This window comes from Canis lupus, chromosome 19 (assembly GCF_048164855.1).
Source record: "Canis lupus baileyi chromosome 19, mCanLup2.hap1, whole genome shotgun sequence".
Taxonomy (NCBI): domain Eukaryota; kingdom Metazoa; phylum Chordata; class Mammalia; order Carnivora; family Canidae; genus Canis; species Canis lupus.
In genome coordinates this window covers 37,616,286-37,637,711 of record NC_132856.1, presented here as the reverse complement: position 1 = coordinate 37,637,711, position 21,426 = coordinate 37,616,286, and the positions used below count along the sequence as shown (strand labels likewise).

Below are 21,426 nucleotides of genomic sequence, written 5' to 3'. Positions count from 1 at the left end.
AGCAGAGAGAGGGAAAGGGAGAAGCAGGCTTCCGAATGAACAAGGAGACTAACGTGGAGCTTGATCCTAGAACCCTGGGATCATGACCTGAGTGGAAGGCAGATGCTTAATCTACTGAGCCACTGGGTGCCCCCTTTTAAAAGTTTCAACTGACTTAAAAGTTTCCTTCCAGATCTTTAAATAACATGGTTGTATGCCACTTGTTTATTTTTCTTTTTTTGGCTCTATCTATTGACTTTCCATGAGGGAAGATGAGGATTTAACTCTTGCTTTTTTCCCATCCCTACCACACATGCTCACTTTCCATCCTCCAAAGATAATTTATCATAATTTCAGCTAAATCAACATTCAGTGTTTACATTATTATGACTCTACATGCTATTCACGGCTTAACCATAGAGAAAACAATAATTGCTTTTGCTTTCCTGCACAATTTTCTTTTCTTTCAAGTCAATAATTGTCTTTTTTAAAAATTTGCTTCAGATTTCTGTGTATTTATTTCTGATTCAACCTATTGTCTAAATTGAGTGCTTCTCAAACGATCTGTGATGAGGGATTAGCTTTTTTTAAATTTCTAATCTGTTACAGATAGATACTTTTATAAAATACCAAAAAAGTACATTTCTGGAACAGTTCGTAGATAGCAGCAGTCCACCCACCCTATTTTGGGCAGCACGGAGAGATCTCCTGTTATCGTATAGGGACACATTGAACATTCTGTCAGTTTTGTCTTCTGGAAGGAGCCTGTTCAGAGCCTTCTGATGTGCCACTATGGACTGATTGCCTTCTGGATGCCAGGTATTCAGCTGTTCACGGGTCTGAGTTTTCCTCCGTAAGCCTCAGGCTTCCTTTTGCCTCCTTTTTATTCTGGTTCCCATACCTTCCTCATTTTTGATTTACTCCCTTGTTTTTATGGAGCATATCCTCCAACAGCTTCTTGGAAAAGGGAGTGTGGAAAATAAATCTTGTGAGACCTCAAATGTCAAGGACTGAGAATGTTCTCTTTTTATTCTCTCAACCATTTATTTGGCTGAGTATGGAATTCTTGGGTGGAGCTGGCTTTTCTTCAGAAAAGCTTTCTTGTCTTTCAGCTCCCTGGTAGCAAGGCCTGAACCCATGCTGCTTGCAGAAATTCTTGATATGCCCTGTTTTTATTGGTGGAAGTTTGTCAGATACTTCACATGGTGTGGATTTACTTGTATTCATTATGGTGGGCACTTGGTGAACCATTTTAGTTCTAGGAAATGTTCTTGAATGATTTCTTTCATTCTCTCTCCATTGTTTTCTCCTGCTGGAAATGTTATGATTTGGATGTTGGACCTGCTAGAAAGCTCTGTTCTGTGGGGATTCTCATGTAGACGGACTTAGTTCTCTGCTTTCTTTTCTGCTGACATAGGAGTCAGCATTCTCCTGGCTGCTAAATGACCTGCCATTCTGGCCTCCTAAAGTATGTGCTATGGCCTTCTCTCCTGTCCTCCAAATCTGGGTAATACTTTTTTTTTTTTAACAATAATTTTAGTGGGGACTCAGAAGGAAACAAAATTAGATAGGTCTATTCAGTTGGCTGACTTTACTCACTACCTGGCGTCTACTTTACATTGTACTCCAGCTACCAGATGTGCCTTCCTTTCATCTCAGGAACATATTGGTTGAGGATGTAGCTGTTGGCTTTCAAAGACCTCAGTGGCCAGCCCCACTGACATCCTTACCAGTTGTGTGACTTTAGCCAAATCACTTTACCTTCAGAAATTCACTTTCTGGGATCCCTGGGTGGCGCAGTGGTTTGGCGCCTGCCTTTGGCCCAGGGCGTGATCCTGGAGACCCGGGATCGAATCCCACGTCAGGCTCCCGGTGCATGGAGCCTGCTTCTCCCTCTGCCTGTGTCTGGGCCTCTCTCTCTCTCTCTTTCTGTGTGACTATCATAAATAAATAAAAATTAAAAAAAAAAAGAAATTCACTTTCTTCATCTGTCTGATGGAAAGAATAATCCTACCTACTTCATGTGATGGTAGTGAGGACTAGAGAACTGGACATGGTACTCAGGACAAGGTCACCACTCTGTAAATGGCAGCTGGTATTGCTACTACCGCTAAGGTTTGACCCTCCCCCCTTCCTCCTCTCTATCGCAAATAGTCTGTGAACTAGAAAATTGAACTGCCATTCATGTTAGACTTAAGTAAGACTCCCAGCAGGGCTCTCCTAAGGTATAAGGGAAAAAGTTCCCTTTTCATGGACTTAGTTGCCTTTAGTTTAGCTGCCTAGAGACTCAGATATTGGCTTTAGCTATTTTCCCCAGATCAGCAGGGTCTTCTTTCCCAAGTGCAAATTTTTAAAAAAGATTTTATTTATTTATTCATGAGACACACACACACACACACACACAGAAAGAGAGAGAGAGAGAGAGAGAGGGAGAGACATAGGCAGAGGGAGAAGCAGGCTCCATGCAGGGAGCCCGACGTGGGACTTGATCCTGGGACTCCAGGATCATGACCTGAGTCGAAGGGAGGAGCCCAACTGCTGAGCCACCCAGGTGTCCCCCAAGTGCAAATCTTATCACTGAATCTCCTAAGCCTTCATGATGCAGCCAACTCTTTGCAAGATGGCTAGATGTCTTCCTGCATCTCCAGCCCCATGTCTCCCCTTCCCCAACTTGTGGTTCATAGAAGTTACATCCTTGTCCCCCAAGTTCTGATTGCCAGCCCTGTAGACCCCAGAGCCAATCCTGTTCTTCCTGCAAGAATTAGATCAGTTTTCACCCTTTCTGGGAGGTTTTCCTGGCCACCCTTCCCTGACCAATGTCTCTCAGACCCCATTTTGGGTTAGTGAGTTTTATGTACCTCATCACATCTGTCCCACCTCCATCACAACGTTTGTGAATCTCTATTGTATATTTGTCATCTACAAAACTCTAAGTGTTCTGTAGATAGAGGATGTGATTTTCTTGTTGTTTCATCTTGGCACCCAATATGGTGCTGGTACATCTTAAGTGTATACAATTTTTGAGGTAAAATAATATTTGTTGAGTGAATGAATGAAAAGATCTAAAATAATAGTTTGGACTTAAAGAATGAACTCCTCAAATCAAGGAACTTAAAAACATAATTCTCTTTGCATGTCTTCAGAGTTTAAGACCTCCCCTCAAATAACAACCTTTACTTGGCATTGTCCTTAAAAGCCTTGAGTAGTGAAATCATTTGGGTAGCAAAAGCGTGATTCGGTGCTCTAAATGCTCTGATCCCCTTCTTCATGTTCACTAGCTGCTGGATGCAGCCATCATGAGAGCAATCACCCTATTACAATTGTCCAAAGCAGACACAGGCAGCTTTGTAACGTCTCTAATCAGTCCAGCAATAATATTTCGGTCACATTCCTGGGTGCTCATTGCCCTTCCTAAAATACAAATGATCTGCATGCTGTTTCTAGCCAAATTAAGACAGGGTAGGCTTTACATGTCTAATGAAGGAACAGCTCAAAAGATTAGGAACAAAGGATTCGGGTCACACCAACATGTACCACAGACATGTGAGGGCAGGGAGTTCTGTTCATCCACCAATAGGTCCTGTCAGCCCCAGCTTTTATCCTGGTTGCTCCTGAAGGAATCTGGATTAACATAATGAGGGGGCTCATGAACCAGCTCATTATCATTGTTGAAAACTTCAGGGCCGAGTAAAACACCAGACTTTATGTTCAAGCTGTACTACCGACAGACATTTATTTAATGAACTATTTTCCGCTTACAGATGGAGGTTGAAGTAGTACTCACATGCTCTAAATGTCAGCCTACATCTTTAGACTTGGAGGGAGGAAGAAAAGATAAAACATGGTGCTCTGAACTTCATTATGTTATCCCAAACATGGGCATCCAGCTTCTAGTAGCATACCCTTATTTCTCTCTCAGCCTCACTGACAGAGGAGCAGCCAGGACAGGGACTCTGCCTAGGGAGGCAGCTCCTGAAGCAATTCACCAATCAGAGTGTCTGATTAGTGCTGTAATTTCAAATGTAAGTAAGAACCAGTAGCCCTCTGGATTTTAGGTGAGAACTGTAGTCTTCACAGATGGGTTCTATCTATAGCTGTGGTTATAACGTACGGTGGACACTCTTGAATTGCATTAATCGTATATCCTCAGTAAACGTTTCCTCTTTCAATATGTATTCATGTTTTACCAAAAAGAAAGCAAAGACCCATCCAAAGCAGTCATTTAGGAAGGTCACAGGAAACTTGCAAAAGCAAGATGAAAATTACCAATTTGACATTGAGGAACAAGTGATGGTGTTAAGCAGCCCTATCATTATTAAATGGGATAAAAAGTCATTAAATGCATATGAACCCAAAGCAAAATTGATCAGAAGAGTTAATCACCCTCATCAAGTTACATTTCTGGAAGTGCCCTCCGGGTGCAAGTGATCACTGCTCTTGGACACTGGCTGTTCCTCTCTTCAAGGGCAGCACATCCAGAGCTGAGAATAGCCCTGGTCTTTCTTTGGTTGGGGCTTAGGAGGAGGAGAGGGAAGAGGATCGTTGGCCATTTGGATTCCTGGCTGCTCAAGGTGTCAGTGGTTCCACTGACTCCAGCCAATTTGGACCCATCGATATATAAAAAATAATCTGTTGTTCAGAGGGCTTTTATTCTCATCTGGGGGAGGTGTGACATATCTTTGTATTCCAGGTAAATTGAATTTAGTTGTTTAGTGCTGTGAGTCACGTGCAGTCTGGGAGCTTTATTGAATAGCGACGTTGATTGATTCACAATCTCTTGGCCTCAGGAAAAGCACAAGGGAGAGCTAATGATGGCCATCCAAGTGTGTCCGTCCCACTCACTGCTGCCCCGGGCAGTAACTGGTGGACTATGGTTCCAGCTGTCCTCAAGGCATTCCAAGTCCCCAGACTTGTCCTGATGTTGCTTTGCTTTTGCTCATCACTTATAAATTGGACATAAAGAGGCATGGCATCTTACACATTCAAAATACAGTCTTTTACTATTTTAGAAAACTGGAAAAATTGTTACTATCTATCCATTGCCCATTCTGTCCAGGCACATGCTAGTCATTTTGCCCAATTTTTACATCCTCAAGACAAATTTTATCATTCCCATTTTATAGATGAGGAAATTGGAGCTCAGAGAGATGAAGTGATTTGCTCCAGATCTAGTAAGTACTGTAGCCAGGTTTTAAACCTAGGTCCATCTGATTCAAAAGGCATTCTCGTCCCACACTGAATCAATAAAAGATCATGTGTGAGTGTGTGTGTACGTGCATACGTGGTGTATCTATATTTTATGTCTATATAAAATTGGAGCCATACTTTATATATGGAGAAAGTATAGATTTCTCATAAAGTCAAACATAGAATTACCAGATGACCCAGCAATTCTACTCCTAAGTATAGGCCCAAAAGAACTGATAATAGGAACTCAGGTACTTGTATACCAATATTCGTTGAAGCATTATTCACAGTGGCCACTGATGGATGAATGGATGAACAAAATATAATATCTACATGCAACATAAGATTATCCAGCTTCAAAAAGGGATAAAGTTCTGACACATGCTACTACCCGGATGAACCTTAAAGACATTATGCTAAATGAAACAAACCAGTCACAAAAGGAAAATATTGTATAATTCTGCTTTTAGGAAGTATCCAGAATAGGCAAATTCATAGAGACAGAGTAGAATAGAGGTTATTATGGGCTAGGAGAGGGGGACTAGGTGAGGGGGACTAAGGAATAGTTGGGTCATAGAATTTCCATTTTGAGTCTTGAAAAAAGTTTTGGAAATAGGTACCGGTGACAATTATACAACATTGCTAGTGGACTGAATCGCACTGAATTGTATACTTAAGAATGATTAAAATGGTAAACTTCACATTATGTATATTTTTACTACAATAAAAAAGAAAGTCTGACAGGATGGAAAGAGTCAAGCAGACATAGGTATGAATCCCAGATCTGCCTCCTACCTGTCTGAATTGGGCAAGGGACTTGGTGTCTCTGAATCTCTGTTTTCTCATTTTAAAATAGGAATAATAATGCCTAGCTCAGGAGGCGGGTAGGATGTGAATTACCTAGCCAGTACTTAAGCACAAAGTGTGAGCACTCAATAGATGTGGAGGTGTCCGTAGCGGTGGTAAATTATTATTATTGTCAGCTCTGGAGTTCCATACCAGAAGCTGAAACACATGGGTGGCAAGCATTTCCCACCACACACACTGGGGAATGGTTAAATGATAACTGAGATTTTGTTCTTGTTTTGGAAGAACTTTTTAAGACAGAATGCCAATAAAGAACCAGGTGTTTGAGAAATATGGCTGTGTTAAGTTAAATGAGCCTTTTTTTTTTTTTTTTTTTTGGATGCCAGATGGGAACATAAAACTGTTTGAAACCTCAGTGCTCCTTCCTGGTTGATTTTCACATGACTGAGAAATGAGTGACCACAGCACAGAAGAGCTGCCCACATGCTCTTGTTGCCAGCTCCGTTGCTGCTGTTTCAGAAAAGAAGAGCTGTTAGGGCAAAAACTCATAACCCTTGAAAATAGGAGGCCTGTGTAGAAGCCCCTGAGGAGGCCTCTAATCGTGCCATCGCTGAGGTGCCATGCTAATTACAGGGCTCGTGGACAATTCCCTTCTGCTGAACGGAGTCCCCCTTGGCCTCCTGTACCAGGAAATGGACTTCTGTGGTGACAGAAGAGAAGATACCTACAAAGTTAGGAATGACCCACAGAAAGCTTTTAAATGCATTGATTAGACTGTTAAATTTCTGTGTTCTATAAAGTGGATGATCAATCCCCCCTTTCCATACATATTCAATCTGCTTTCAATGCACGTTAACATTTTCTCGAATAAGTTCACGCCAAATTCTTAGAGATATTGCCTGTAGCTCCTTAATAAAGCACAGCTGTAGACCTGGAAACTTGTCCTTTGAACATTTGAAAACAACTCTGCAGGCTCCTTCCTTTGCTTGAAACACATATGGCCCCTGGAAAATAATATGCCTTTGTATTTAACCCTTCGGGTCTTTAAAGGAACTGTTTTGTGGAGTTGAGCTTTCATTTATTTAGCCGTTCCCTAATGATCTACAAGAGTGAATATACCCTCCTAAAAGTCCACTTAGCTCCCTTCATGTTCCCCATGTGCTATGTGGCCGTACTGCCTGTAGGGATGGCTAACTATCCCTTTCTGTTTCTTTCTGCTCCACTGGAAATGAATAGGTATTTAGGTGATACTTAGTTGTCTCACACTGGTCAGATGTCTAATAGTGTTCATGATGTGAAGTTAATTAGATATTCTGCATAAAAAACAGGCTAATTAAGACTGCTTATACTTATCTAGAAGTAGTTGGACTATTTCTAGATAACTATTATTACATTTTGGTGACCTTTCTCAATACATGAAGATCGATTTTCATCTCTTATAAAAATGATATTATACTGTGCACAATGCTTTTAAATCTGCCTTTATCAAATATCAATATATTGTGAACCTCTATATAGTATCATTATAAATGGCTACTTAGGTTTTATCATGTGGATTGCACATATTTTATTGTACCAGATATCCACTGTCAGACTTTAAGTTTGTTAATCCCATGTACAAGCTAGAATTCAGATCAACTTCATTTACAGAAAACTCCAAACAGCAGAGGTTTAAACAAGGTGGATGTTTGTTTCTTCTTAATGTAAAATAGTCCAGAAATGGGCTAGTGTGGCAGCCATCCAGAGACTCAGGCTTTTTTTGTTTTTTTTTTTTACCTTTTCACGCTGTCATTTTTCCTGGATAGTTTCCAGCCTTAGGGTCACTTCTCGGCCCAAAATGACTGCAGGGGCCCTGGATATCACATCCAAGTTCTATGTAGCACAGAGGAGGAAGGAAGAAGGCTCTGAAGGGCTCCTCCCCAGCCTTTAGATAGCCTCCCTAGAAGTCCCACCTAACACTTTTGCTTTCTTGCACTTGGGCAGATTCAGGTGCAGGTGAGACTGTGAAGGGGAGTCAAAGAGTTCTGTGAAAAGAAAAAAAAAACACAACAACAATGGTGTAGCAACTAGCGATTTCTGCAACACCAGTTTGTGCCCTTGCAATCACTGCTCTTGAGTATGCCTTCTAGCCAAATCATGACTACTTTCTTAGAATTTATGCTAAGGAAATAATTGTACCAGTTCAGGGATGAGCACATTAAAAATATTTTCCACTTTTTTTGTTGTTGCAGAAGCGCTGGATGCTTGTTGAAAAACAAAACATCCAAAATAGTAGAAAGATCACCTGGTTTAATATACATCATCACTCTGAAATATTGTGACAGTTCAATTTAATTAGCATACAAAGAGGTCAGTTTCCCTATATTCTTGCCATTTTCCTCTTGTCCTGTTGCCTTAACTGATTTAATAAGTAAAAAATAATTTATACTTTTTATTTATTTTAGGTTTTATTTATTTATTCATGAGAGACACAGTGGCACAGGCAGAGGGAGGAGAAGAAGGTTCCATGCAGGAGCCTGATGTGGGACTCGATCCCAGAACTCAAAGGATCATGTCCTGAGCCAAAGGCAGACGCTCAACCACTGAGCCACCTAGGCATCCCTAATTTATACTTTTTAAATAAGATATTTATTTATTTATTTATTTATTTATTTATTTATTTATTTATTTATTTATTTATTTATTTATTTATTTATTTATTTAGAGAGGGGGGTGGGAGAGCACAAGTAGGCAGAGCTGCAGGTAGAGGGAGAAGGAAAGCAGACTTCCTGTTGAGCAGAGAGTCTGTTGTGAGACTCAATCCCAGAACCCTGGGATCATGACCTGAGCTGAAAGCGTACCCTTAACTGAGTAAGTCACTCAGGTGCCCCTAATTTGTGCTTTTTTGATGAATCACCAATTGCCTGTTGAGATCTTTTGCCCAATTTTTAAAAATTGTGATACTCATTTAAAAAATAATTGAAGAGGCTTCTTTCCATATTTAATATGCACTTGATGATTATCATGTGTTCTAATGTTTTTCCAAATTATCGCTTTCTTTTAACTTCATTTACAGTGTTCCTGCCATGTTAAAAAAAAATTAAACTTCATACACTCAAATCTGTTTCTCTTTTCTTATAAGGCTTTCCCTTTGGTGTAAGTGCTAACACTCACATAAAATATTTTTTATTGGGGAAAATTAAAAAGCTCTGTGTTGGATTTGGAATTATAGTCTAAGTGCAGAGAGCCAGGCCTGGTAAGATAGGCAGTCGGTGAAGAGGTAATCTTCCCCCTTGTTCCCTAGCATGGAGCCTTATACCAATTACCCAAGGGGACAACTCTGAGGGGGTCTCAAGAGTAAAGCAGTACAGGTGAGCATCGTGTTCTGCAATAGGTTTCTGAGGCCTGAAATGTAAATGACATACTTGTTTCACTAGCATGCTATTTTTCTTTTAACCCACATTATGTCTAGGTTTAGGGAAACATTTCACAAATGAGACCCCTAAATATTTATTAATTTAAATTGAGCCTCCCTGTGCCTGAGACGGGCATGGGATGGTGAGAAAGACGTGAACCATGAAGTCAAACAACCTGAGTTGAAATCTTGCCAGTGTTTATTACTTCTGGAACCTCAGGCAAGTTATGTGACCTGCGTGAGCTTCAGGTTAGCAGGAGGATGAGAGGAAATAATGTGAAAGCATTTAGAGCCATCATTAGCTCATAGTGTTGAAGACCATCAACAGATGTTTCCCCATTCTGCCCAGAGATGAGAGTTTATATGCCTTGGTGCTTGATATTCTTTGGTACTAAGAATTCCTTTACAATGCAAATAATCACCTCTTACTTTATCTGCTTGGTGGTTCACATTTTTAAATATTAGGGTACAAAGAGGTCAGTTTCCCTATATTCTAGCCACTTGCCTCTTGTCCTGTTGTCTTAACCGATTTGATAAGTAAAAAATACCATAGGACCTCCCTGGCCTTCCTTGCTCTATGAGGCTAGTCTTGGATGTCCTAGAATACCTTCTCCCCCCTCTATGTCCCCCAAATCAACTCCAGATCTGTTAATAGATTTCATCTGAGGCCACAAAACTATCAAGTCTGAGCTAGTGATCAGCCACACATCTGATCCCTTCTCTGACTGTTAAGAATTCAAATAGTTCGGATCTCTTAGACCCAATAGGATCTTGATATCGGGGGGCCGGGGTGGGTGGAAGGTGGAGAGGAGGGCCAGGAATTTTTTGTTTATGCCCTGGACCTGGAGAAACTGAGGCCCAGGGCCAGGAAGAACCTTCAGTTAGTGGTGGACCTGGAGCTCTTGCCTGTCCTCCTCTTCCCTTGTTGCCGATGACCTGACTTGGTGAGCCACTTCTGAGTTTGCACGTCAGAGGTCAAGACATCCATTAGATGCAACCTTGAGAAGAGCCATTTCACATCCAAGGGGAATAATATGCCAGATGAATAGGAACATTAGCGATTTTCATTTGCTCTGCACTAATTTCTCTTGAGAAAGGTGAGCGGATTTTTTAAAGCCACAAGCTGGCAGATTTCACTCTGTGCTATTTCTGAGGTCTTGGCAGCAGAGCTGACTCTCCATCCCAGATCTCTGAGAACTCCAAAGAATCTGGTGCAGGGTGTTCCTGTGAATTAAGATTTTGACAAGCATCAACAGAATCTGGGTGAGTGGAGTGGAACGGGAACGCGTGGTCAGCTGCTCAGGCCCCAGAGTCCACATAGGCTTCTAGCAAAGGAGCAACAGCCTAAAGGACTCAGGAAAGCAATTTGTGGGGCTCTTAATGCTGAAATGGGCATGAAGGGGTGTGGAAATGAGGCCTGCGGGAGTGCAAGAGCCACCATGAGCCAGCCAGGTTCCCCCAGCTGTGGAAAGTATTGTTCATAAATATCAATTACCAATTTTCCATCTGGGCCTGGCAGGTTCCACGAATTTACAAGCAAAATAGCTTTAATAATTTCATGTCTGGAATTCACTCATCTGGAGCTTTTGTTTACTCTCCAGGAAGTTCATATAATGCACATTTGTGTGATAAGTGGGTGGGTTGACCCCAAAAATTATTAGTGAATTTAGAATTGAAAAAAAAATTACTCTGACACTGGCGCAGTTTGCTCTGGTTCTTGCATCTTCTTGGAATGCCTAAGCAGCATAGTTGGTTCAGTTCATCCTGACTTTAAGCCCTGCATCTCTAGCTCCTGCTGCTTAGGGACATATGGGGTAAATGGCTCTTGGAAACAGTCCAGAGGTCATGTTCACTCTGTATCTCAGGGAGGGGCCTCTGAACCACTCTCCCCTGGAACCCCTGTCCCTATCTTATCAATGTGCCCAGCCCCACTATGCTGGTGGCTAAATGAGGAGCAGGAGTCCAGGCTGGGCCCATGGTTGGGATTCTAATCCAACAGGGTATGTCTGATGAGTTAATTGGGCAAGTAGCCAGTCCGTGTGTCCCTGAGGAAATTAATTTACGTAGGCAAGGTTGACTTGCTCAGAGACAGAGTTGTACAGCTGTGAAGAGACGGGGATGAGGGAGGACAGGAGACAGGAAAGAGAGCATGTTGTATATTTCAAACATGCGTCCTCCCACTGGGCCCCTGGGCCTCACCTGAGCCCTTTGGAGAGGCTATGGGCACACGCAGAGCAGCAGTTTTCATTAGGACGGTGGCCTATGGCAGCACAAGTCTGCCCCTCAGGGCCCTGGAGACTCAGGCCAGGACAGCACAGAATGGGACAGAGAGGTGCCACAGGGAGCTGCTTTGCTGTGGTGAAAACTTTAGCGAACCCGGCTCACCTTGGCACCTGTGGGAGTATCCCTCTGGGGCCGCCTCAGTGAGCATGGCCATGTTCCCATGGAGTGTGGGCAGCAGCAGCAAGAGGGATGAGTCTTCACAGAGAGTTGACATCAACCAGGGGTTCAAGTAGAGCACCAAAAGGCTGTTTGTGATCCAGGCAAGATGCCTCAGGAAGTCTCAGGAGTCACTGGATAGGACCTTGTGTGGGACAAGAGCCAGTGAATTTGGGGACCTATTGATATGACTTGCAAGGTGCCTGGGGAAGCTCAGGCTATTTTGAAGTCTTTCCCTACCTCAAGAAGAAGAGCAACCAGTGAGTGTGGGGTGTGGTGGCAATGGTAACAGCCTCTGGCTTTGAAACCCTGTCCAGAGTTTTCTTTGGAACCAACACCCTCAAGCTCTGTTCTTCCCTTCCTTTCCAGGTTTCTGGAGCCTTCTTCAAGTTGTTATTAAAGTTTTCTGCCTGCCCTGTTCTGCTCTTTTTCTCATGGCTGTTCCCCGTCCTTCTACACAGGCTTCTTGATACTGCCATTGAGGTTTTACCTCATTGCTTTTCCTGTTGCACAGACTCTAGTTTCCCACAGCCATGTTGGTGCTTCTACCATTGTAGACCTTGACGCCAAGCACAACTTTGCTGAGGTAGGGAGCTCTTTAGTGCCATCAGAGGTAAACTTTTCCTTGGTTCTTCAAAATATTATCTTTTGCTCCAAATCTTCTTCTTTTTTAAAAAAGATTTACTTATTTATTTGAGAGAGAGAGGGAGAGAGCATGAGCAGGAGGTGCAGGGGAGAGAGAATGTTAAGCAGACTCTGCACTGACTGGGAAGCCCAACTCAGGCCTCAATCTCAGGACTTCGGAGCCGAAACCAAGAGCTGGTCCCTTAATGGATGGAGCCACTCAGGTGCCCCTGCTCCCAAATCTTCTGATAGCCTCTGCAAGCAATGGACTTAGGAGCAAGTTACTGCCAAGAGTGGTTGCACAGCTTTGCAGTGTCTCATGGAAAAGTTCTCTGTGCACTCATCCCCAGAGAAGGTCATCTCAAATTCTCTCTGCTACGGGAGAGTTCTCTACTCGTGCTCCTCTGCTTCTTGCTAATTTTTCATATTCATTTTACAATTTCACAATCCTAAACCTTTGGCATTTCTCCTTCCAGACTGGAATTCCATGAAACAGTCTAGTACTCTGCTTCAAAAGATTTTCCTTATGAAATATCTGGCAGTTGCTTCTGTTTGTTTAAACTTAGAAAAATCAATGATTTCAAATTGCAAATTCGGTTAAAATCTACTTTGCGATAATGTTGTAGGATAATATTGCCAGAGTTTGGAAGCAGAAAGCAAATGAGGCAGGAAAACAAGATAATCGAGAGGATGATAGAACAGGATCTCTGATTAGTGAAGCACAATTACACGGAATAAATATGATATCGATTTTTGTGTAAAAATCACCCACGGAAGGGGAAAAGAAGGAGGCTGTTTGTCATCTTTCCTTTTTTTTAATTTCCATTTTTCAAGATATTTTCAAGTTCTCTGAACTGTATTAGTTGGGTTTTTCTTTTTTAAATACAATTCTGATTTAGATGATTGATATTGCTTTAAATGCCTCTGGTATTCCCTCTTTAGAAATATGTTTCATCTGAATCCCCAGAGCTCTGTGTCAGTTTTACTCTTTGGTCATTCCTCACTTCCTACATGGTGTTATTGGTATTTGTGTCCATGATTTCACTCCCTTGCTAGATGGTGAATTTATTGAGAGTAGACACATACTTGTATGTGCTTTATCAACAGTGGATTCTCTAGTGGCATGAGTAGGTGGAGTTCTTATTTTAAGAATATGATTTTTAAAATTGAGTTATAAAATAAATTTATAATGAGAAATTTTCTCATGGAAGGTATGTTTTGGTGACTCTGAGATGGAGAATTCATACTCCATTTATATCTTTAATAATTTGTAGGAGGAAGAGATGGATGTTTCATCTGTAAGCCAATTTTTTTTTAGTTACTTATATTTATGATTCCCAGGGAATATGTAAAATTTAAAGAGACACAGAAACACATACACACACTCACATACACAGACCTTTGAAGGGAGTGGGGATCTTACTGTGCCCCTGTGGGAGGAGAACAGATGTGTCCCCAATTCCAACACTGAGTAGAAGTTTTGCTATTCCCAGAGGGCTGGGGAAACACAGCTCCCAGGGGATGAGTTTGGTTACAGGGGTGTGCTGGTGTCTAGAGGCAGAAACCACCTGGGAAAAGGGAAGGCTGGCTGTGGCCTTTGTTGATCAGCAAGCCCTCCCAGCTGAACTGCTCCAAATGAGAGCCCAAGGGAATGCAGAGTTGGTTACTACTTCCTTTCTCTTCTATTTATTTTTTGGCATTTGATGAACTTGAATTTGTCTAAGTACTCTTTACCTGGTTTTTAGCATAGCCCTTTTGAACTCAAGGCTCCTGTGGAAATTTTATTGTCTATGTGACCTTATAGAAAGCATCTTGGATATTCTTTTGGTAACTTCACGGAAGACCATTCCTAGAGGAGAACACCTAGCTTAATTGGAGTTGTACACTCCATTTTGTTAATTTCTTAGGTAAGCAGTATGTAGAGTGGAGGGCAGGGGCTCAGGGCCTGGAGCCAATCAATTTTGGATTATGGCTTCCCCACACAAGTGCTGTGCAGAGTCCAGTTTACCAGGAGCTGGTGATAATTCAAGTCTAGGGTGCCTCCCTCACTGGAGGAGAGGCAGATACTGAGCAGCAAATTATAACAAAAAATTTCAGATCATATCAAATGGACTCAGTAACAGGAAGATAAGTCTTATTCATTCATTTAGCAAAAAAGAAATATCAACTAGAAATAATGGAGAAGCACTTAGAATTTTGATAATTCAGTTAGTGAAGAGGAGTGAATCATATAAGCATATTGGGCAAAGATTTAAATTACTTGCTGATTTGACACAGAGCAAAGACAATATAAAATTCATACATACATCATTATAGTGAGGATGTCTGTTGACAGCAAACAGGTTAATGAGTGTTGATTCAAGATTGGTCATTGACAAGGAAGCTTGAAGTGCCCTGAAATCTTTGTGGCTCAGACATGAAAGAGACTCGAAAGAGCTTTCACCCAAATTTGATGACAACCCTAAGGAATTCCCTGCTATCATCTATAATGAATCATGAAGCTAAAAGATATTTTCTCAATTATCAATAATAAAAGCAAATTTTGACCAAGTACAATACAGGAAAGATAAATCATTTTTCTTTTCTCTTTATAGGAAAAAATATAGTCACAAAGATAGAGAAAAAATATGATAGCAGTATGTCTGGCAGGTGATAAAAATTATTCTTCCAGATTTCATGATATTTCATGATATTTGTAATACTTTTACATTTGTGATTTGTTGCAATTTCTTTCTTCATCCTAAATAAATAATCTCTTACATACCTAAATTCATATTTGGAGTTTTGTGTTCCTTTCCTTTAAAGCAGGGATCTTCAAACTGTTTAAATTTCAGGCTCTATAAAACCTGGATCTACCTCACAGCTAGCTAAGATTGGAGAAAGGATGTGAGTGTTTTGAATCTCAGTTTCCTCTTGACAGAGTGAGGATTGTACAGGTTCCCAGTTATCAGGTCAAGAGGCTTACATGAAGTAATGAGGATGAATGAAGTATTTAACACGGAATCTGGGATGTGGTGAACACTCCTTATTAGTATGTCCATTCCTTTTGGTAGACTGATTCAGCACCTGAATGTTCAGGCACCATGGATTCAGCAGGGAACAAGATAGACAGTCTCTGCTCTTAAGAAGCTTAGGTTCTAGTTTATTCTAATTATTTTTTACTACTCATTATTGGTTCTCTTCATGCTCCTTCTAAAAAGGTTGTTGGCTCCTTATCTTTTTCAAAGGAAATGGATTAAAGTTAATTTGTTTTGAAAACCATGTGCCACCATTTAGATATCTGATCCTTCCAGTGATGTTGCAAAATGCGAGTTGGAAACTGACAATTCAGTGTCTTTTCTAACCCTGTGATAGGATGGGGCGGGCATTTACAGTTTGTGACTTGGCATTCTGAGTGGTTAATGATAGAGATGGAGCAGCTCACTGGGGAGCTCATCTGAGCATCTTGAAAGAGGCCCGTGGCTCTCACTCCCAGCTTCCCTTGGAACCTCAGGGTAGAAGAGACTTCTTGGAACTAGGACATAGCACTCGCTCTCTTCTCTATGGGGCTACCTATTTTTGCAGAGTTTTCTGGGGTAACTCATCATTTTGAAAATACTGTTTTCTGCACTAATAGCTTCCCAAAGCACAGCTTTCTAAAGCTGGAGAGAGGTCAGGAAAGAAGGCAGCATGTAGATTCTGAGGACCAGAGGGTTGGCTTTCCACTTGGACTCTTTGAGTCCAAGCATCTGCTGGAATTTATTTATAGGTTTACAGAAAGGGTCTTAGTTATTCTACAGCAGAAGCCCAGTGTACTGGCTTTGGTCCAGTTTTGGAAAGCTAAAATGTTTGACTCTTTTTGTTTTATTTTAGGCGTGTACTATACTGGTGGAATCAAATGAGGAAGCAGTGAGTTGTGAGCATAATGTGGGGATTTTTTTGTTTTTTGCTTTTTTTGGTTTTGTTTTTTTTGTTTTTAATATGGATGACTTGGTCAGAAGTTTGATAATCATTTGGTCACTTAGCGGCAGCTACATTAAATTCTTAGGATTCCAGCTTGAGAGAACCTATTCATTCTCTTCTTGTGCTGAGATTCTGTTTTTGACACCTGAAGTCGCACTAATAGATGGAATTCTGGATGCCTCGTCTTGAACAACCCTGAATACAGATCACAAACCTCTTCAGGGAAGCACCCTTGTCCGCTAAGTCCTAGGAATCAGCAGGATGCCTGGTACTTAACAGGTCCTCAATAAATATTTCTAAGTGAAGGAATGAATGATGAATGAACAAAGAAGCATGAAAGTGAATGGCATTTCCATGATGGGGAAGGAGGCCTCCTCTCCCAGAATAAGCTCATATGGTATTCATTTAAAGCATGCTAAGGAAGACTCTGTTAAATACAAAGTTCACTTCAAAAAAATCAATGTTGTGTTTTGAGAATAAACCACTTCCTGTATTGATAGGGAATAAACTGCTTTGCAGCTCTAGCTTCATGTCTCCAAATGGGAAACATTCAAATAGGTGTCAAGGTAACTGAGCTGTCTGCTAGGGGTCGGAATAGGCCCATCACTTGGCTCATGGGATTTAAGTCAGAGAAGTCAGGCTCTCAACCCAGTTCTGACACACATCAGCTCCCTGGTCTCAGCTAAGCTACCTAGGCTCTCTGAGTTTTCTCATCTGTATAAATGGGAATAATAAGAATGACTTCATTCGGTCATCGGACAGATTGAATGAGACAATGCTTGGCACAGAGTAAGCGTCCAGTAGAAAGTTCTGCCCCTTTCCCTTCCTTCCATCCCTCCCCTCCTGCTAACTGAGCTGGGCATTGGCAATTTCTCCTGCTCACTTCCTCAGCTGATCTCCCCTGGAAGTGAGGCCGGGTGCGGGGCAACTTTCTGGAGGCCGCTAGGCAGCCCCACCTGGCAGTCATATTTTTGCGTGGCTTCTGAATGTTTGGAGAGGAAGCACACAGAGATTCTGTATCCCTAGATTTTATAAAAGGGTTCAGCACTTACATTTTTTGCTCATTTACTTAGTGGCCGCCCCCCCTCCTCCACCCACCCTCCCCAGCATTCCAAATCTTCTGAGATTGCTCTGAGCTCCTTTTTCTTCTTGGAAGTCAAGCCTGCTTTTATTTTCCTTTTCAGGGATTTTACGAGGTGAGAAATTGACATTGAAGACAGTTTCCTCAGGGCTTGGGCCTTGAAGGTGACTGACTTTTTAAAAGCTATTAGTGATGTAGAGAAGCCAAGCAAGACCTACCCTTCTGGAGAGAGCCCACAACTCTCTAAAGCAGCCCTGGCCCCCGGCTCCACCCACCATGACAATCCAAGGTCAAGCTCATCCATGGCAGCGGCTTGATTTTGCTCATTTTGTACATTATTTATGTAACATGCGGGTTGCGAGGGAGTGTGGATGTAGATGATTCATAGGCACAAGCAGTTGGAAACAGATTGCAGAGGCCCAACTCCTTGCCTTGGGTGTCCTCCCCCCCCTGCCCCCCAGGCAGCTTCATGCGCTACTTCCTGCCTGCCCTGCCTTGGCTGCTCAAGCCAAACACAGTCCTTGGCTCCCCACACCTGTAAGGAGCAGGGGCACCCTGGCCCTTTAAGATCCTACACCTGCAACAGATTCTGGGGACACACCCACTGCCTCAGATGTAATTCTCATTAAAAAAAAAACCTACACCATAAAATAGCATAAGGAATTCTGAAAAAGTTATGATGACTACTTCAATGCCTATTTTTTGAAATATCAAGTTCTTTAAAAAAAAAGTTTCATCTTCGTGTCGCTGCCCCTCCTTTCCTAGCATGCCTGGCACCGTGCTTTGCTTGCCTCTTGGGCAGCCCCGTGACAGGAGGCATGATGTTCTCTAGTCTAGACTGCAAGGGAACCTCTTCTTAACTTTTTCAGAGTTCTGTCCCACCTGGGAGACTTGCCCTCAGGTGACATCCGAACACTGGTGCATTGGGAGGCATGTGGAGTTAGGCTTGGTCAGATGACTCATTAATTCTGTGTATCAGCCAGCAGTTGTGAAGATAATGCTTCGGAACAAAACCAGCTGAAATCTCCATGGTGCACAAACGACTTATCACTCATACTTTAGAGATGGTCAGCTTGGTGGCTCTGTTGATCTTAAGAATCTTATTTGCATTGCTAGGGGGTCGGGGACCGCTGATTTAGGATGGCCTGGGCCAGGCTAATGGGATATTTTGACTCTGTTTCACTACCTCCCAGCCTGTAGCAAGCTAGCCTGGGCAATGCTAGACCAAGAGCAAGACTGGCCTTGGGTGAGCCACCTTGGTGGCTCAGTGGTTGAGCATCTGCTTTTGGCTCAGGGCATGATCCCAGGGTCTGGGGATCAAGGCTCACATAGGGCTCTTCGTGGGAAGCCTGCTTCTCCCTCTGCCTATGTCTCTGCCTCTCTCTGTGTATCTCTCATGAATAAATAAATAAAATCTTAAAAAAAAAAAAAAAAGGCTGGCCCTAGTCATATAGGCACTTGTGTAAGCATCACATTTGCTAACATCTCATGGGCCAAAGCAAGTCACCTGGCTGAATCCAGGGTTGGAGTGGATGGAACCCTACAAAGTTATGTGACTAAGAGCTTGGAAACAGAAAGAGGTGAAAAATTTCAATCATTTTTGCAATCTACTACACTGTGTGACCTTAGTAAAGTTACTTGACCTCTCTGAGCCTGACTTTCCTCTTCTTTTGAAAGAGAATACTCATGATCCCTAGCCATCATGACTATGTGAGGATCAAAGGAGAGCACTGGGTTGAATGGGTGTGATTCATGGCTATTTAAGCTCACAAAAGTGCTATGAAACCAGTATTAACTGTGTATCTAGGCTAAAGAGGGTACATACATACTCCTGTGGCTAGTTTCTCCATTAGCAGATTAGGTATTTTATTTGTCAGGGTTGTCCAGAGAAACAGAACCAACAGAATGTGTATATGTATAGAAAGAGTGAAATTTATTTTAAATGAACTGTTTCATGTGATTGTAGAGGCTTGGCAGGTCCAAGATCTACAGGGTAGGTAGTCAGGAGACTCAGGGGACAATTGTAGTCAAGTCCAAAGGTGGTATGCTAGCAAAATTCCTTCTTGTTCAGGGAAGGTCAGTCTTCATTCTATGGCCTTCAACTGATTAAATGAGGCCCGCTCACATTATGGAGGGCAAGTTGATTTATTCAAAGTCCACCCATTTAAATGTTCATCTCGGCCAAAAAACACCCTCACAGAAACACCCAGAATAATGTTAGAAAATACCTGGGCACCATGGCCCAGCCAAGTTGACACCTAAAATTAACTATCACAGGTACACTATGGGCCTGGGTCCAATTCATAACTTAATTATGAATTCAATGAATATTTAAAGAGTGCCTACTGTGCACCTGGAACTAGGTGTTAGCCATTGGAATAGGGTAGTGAATAAGCTGCCAGTCCTGCCTTCAAAGAAGTGACAATCTTGTAAGCAGTAACCAGGCAGGCAAGAGCACGAGCCTGCCAAACGCTGTGGAGAGCCTTTGGTGGAGTGTGCTTCCTCTCTGGAGGAAGCTTTTGGCGTGCATTATCTCATTCAATCCGTCAGCAGGCCTGGAAGGCAGGCACTGTGGTCCGGATGGCGCAGATGAGGGAGGTGAGGCTGGAGGGATGGGTGAGCTGCGTGGCGGTCACCCAGCTAGTAAGTGCCGAGCCCAGGCTGAGTTCATCCCTCCCCGATGCCCACGCCCAGGCCGGATGTTGGCTCCAACTTCTCACTCAGGCCCTCCTGCTGCGGCTTCTCCCAGATGGGGCGCAGAGGCAGAGCCGGAGGGGTGCGAGCCTGAGGGCTGCCTGGAAGGCGGACACCGGGAGAAGGGGCTCAGCTGTTCTCCGGGAGCCCCGGGAGCCCTCCCGCCCTGGTGGGCTGGCCTGGTTTGCATTGCCACTTCCTGAGCCTCTGGGATGTGGGCGGCAAGCAGGCCACCAGTATTATCCTGGAGTCTGCAAGTCCATCTTGGGAAACAACCCTCTCAGTCTCCTCATCTTTAAAGGGACAAATGAGCATGTGTCCGTGTGTAGGTAGAGAGAGGGAAGATTTGAGCTCTTTCCAGGAAAGCCACCTCTTCATCCATTCTGCTCAGGGACATGCTCTGGGTGAGTGTGTGTACAGACATACATATGTAATATTTTCAGACTTTATCTACTTCCAAACTGCTCACAGCAGGGGTGCAGATGGAACTATATGCTAATGGATGTGGGAGAAGCATGCTCCCCCCATGAGGACTGCTCCTATGTATGTTGAAAGCAAGCTCTCCCCTAAGGGGCTTTCCTCCCTGCGTGGCTGTGCACACATTAGCCGTTGGCTGGGTGCATGCTGGCCAGAAGCCTGACCTGACCCACAGATGAAGAACCTGTGGAGGCGAGGGAGAAGGGGGCGCTTTATGTAAGTGGTTTTTAGACAGATGGAAGACTCATTTTAATTGCATAAGAAGCAGTCTTTCTTAAGTAGAGATGTAGGTCCTTTTGCAAACCTGTGCTAGACAAATCTTTGCTGCTGCTGCTTTTATAAATGCACCTTTATTTCCGTGAGAATTGCTCATTAGTGTGTTGAGTTGTGTCTGGGCCATTTGCTGCTCATGCCGAGGCTCAGAAATTCTCTGCATGCCCCCTACTCAGTGCAAGTTCACTCCCCCCAACTCCGGGATAATGAGGTCATCTAAAGAGCCTTAAGCTAGGTTGTAATTGAAATGGTAGTTTTGAGAATGGACTGGTGGATGTTCGTAACGTGGGCCAGTGGGCTGTTGGAAGGAAACAAGTTTAGAGCAATGGCTTTCAAGTCGTGATCCCAGGGATGGCCCAGTTTCGGGGAACCCACTGAACTCTATCTTTGCCCCATTAGGGTCCACTGTTGACAGGACCTCTGAGTTCTCCCAGAATAGGCACCCTGAGACTTAGAGAGCGTTGGGCTCCAGCATCTCCGTCTTTAGAGCTCATGCTGGGAGGCAACTTCAGTGCCCTCAGCTCAGGGA

At 42.9% G+C, this 21,426-nt stretch overlaps 1 protein-coding gene across 4 annotated transcripts in view; it reads left to right on the top strand.

Annotated features, from left to right (window-relative positions):
- The first annotated feature begins 707 nt into the window (after positions 1-707).
- CACNA2D3 (calcium voltage-gated channel auxiliary subunit alpha2delta 3) overlaps positions 708-21,426 on the top strand; it is a 945,543-nt gene continuing 924,824 nt past the window's right edge. For 2 of the 4 annotated variants that reach the window (XM_072785850.1, XM_072785846.1), the window contains exon 1: positions 20,658-20,840. The gene's annotated coding sequence lies outside the window, so the exon portion shown is untranslated. Of the gene's footprint in view, positions 799-20,533; positions 20,552-20,657; positions 20,841-21,426 lie in introns of those variants that run through there. The other 2 variants (XM_072785849.1, XM_072785848.1) reach the window with 2 other exon arrangements.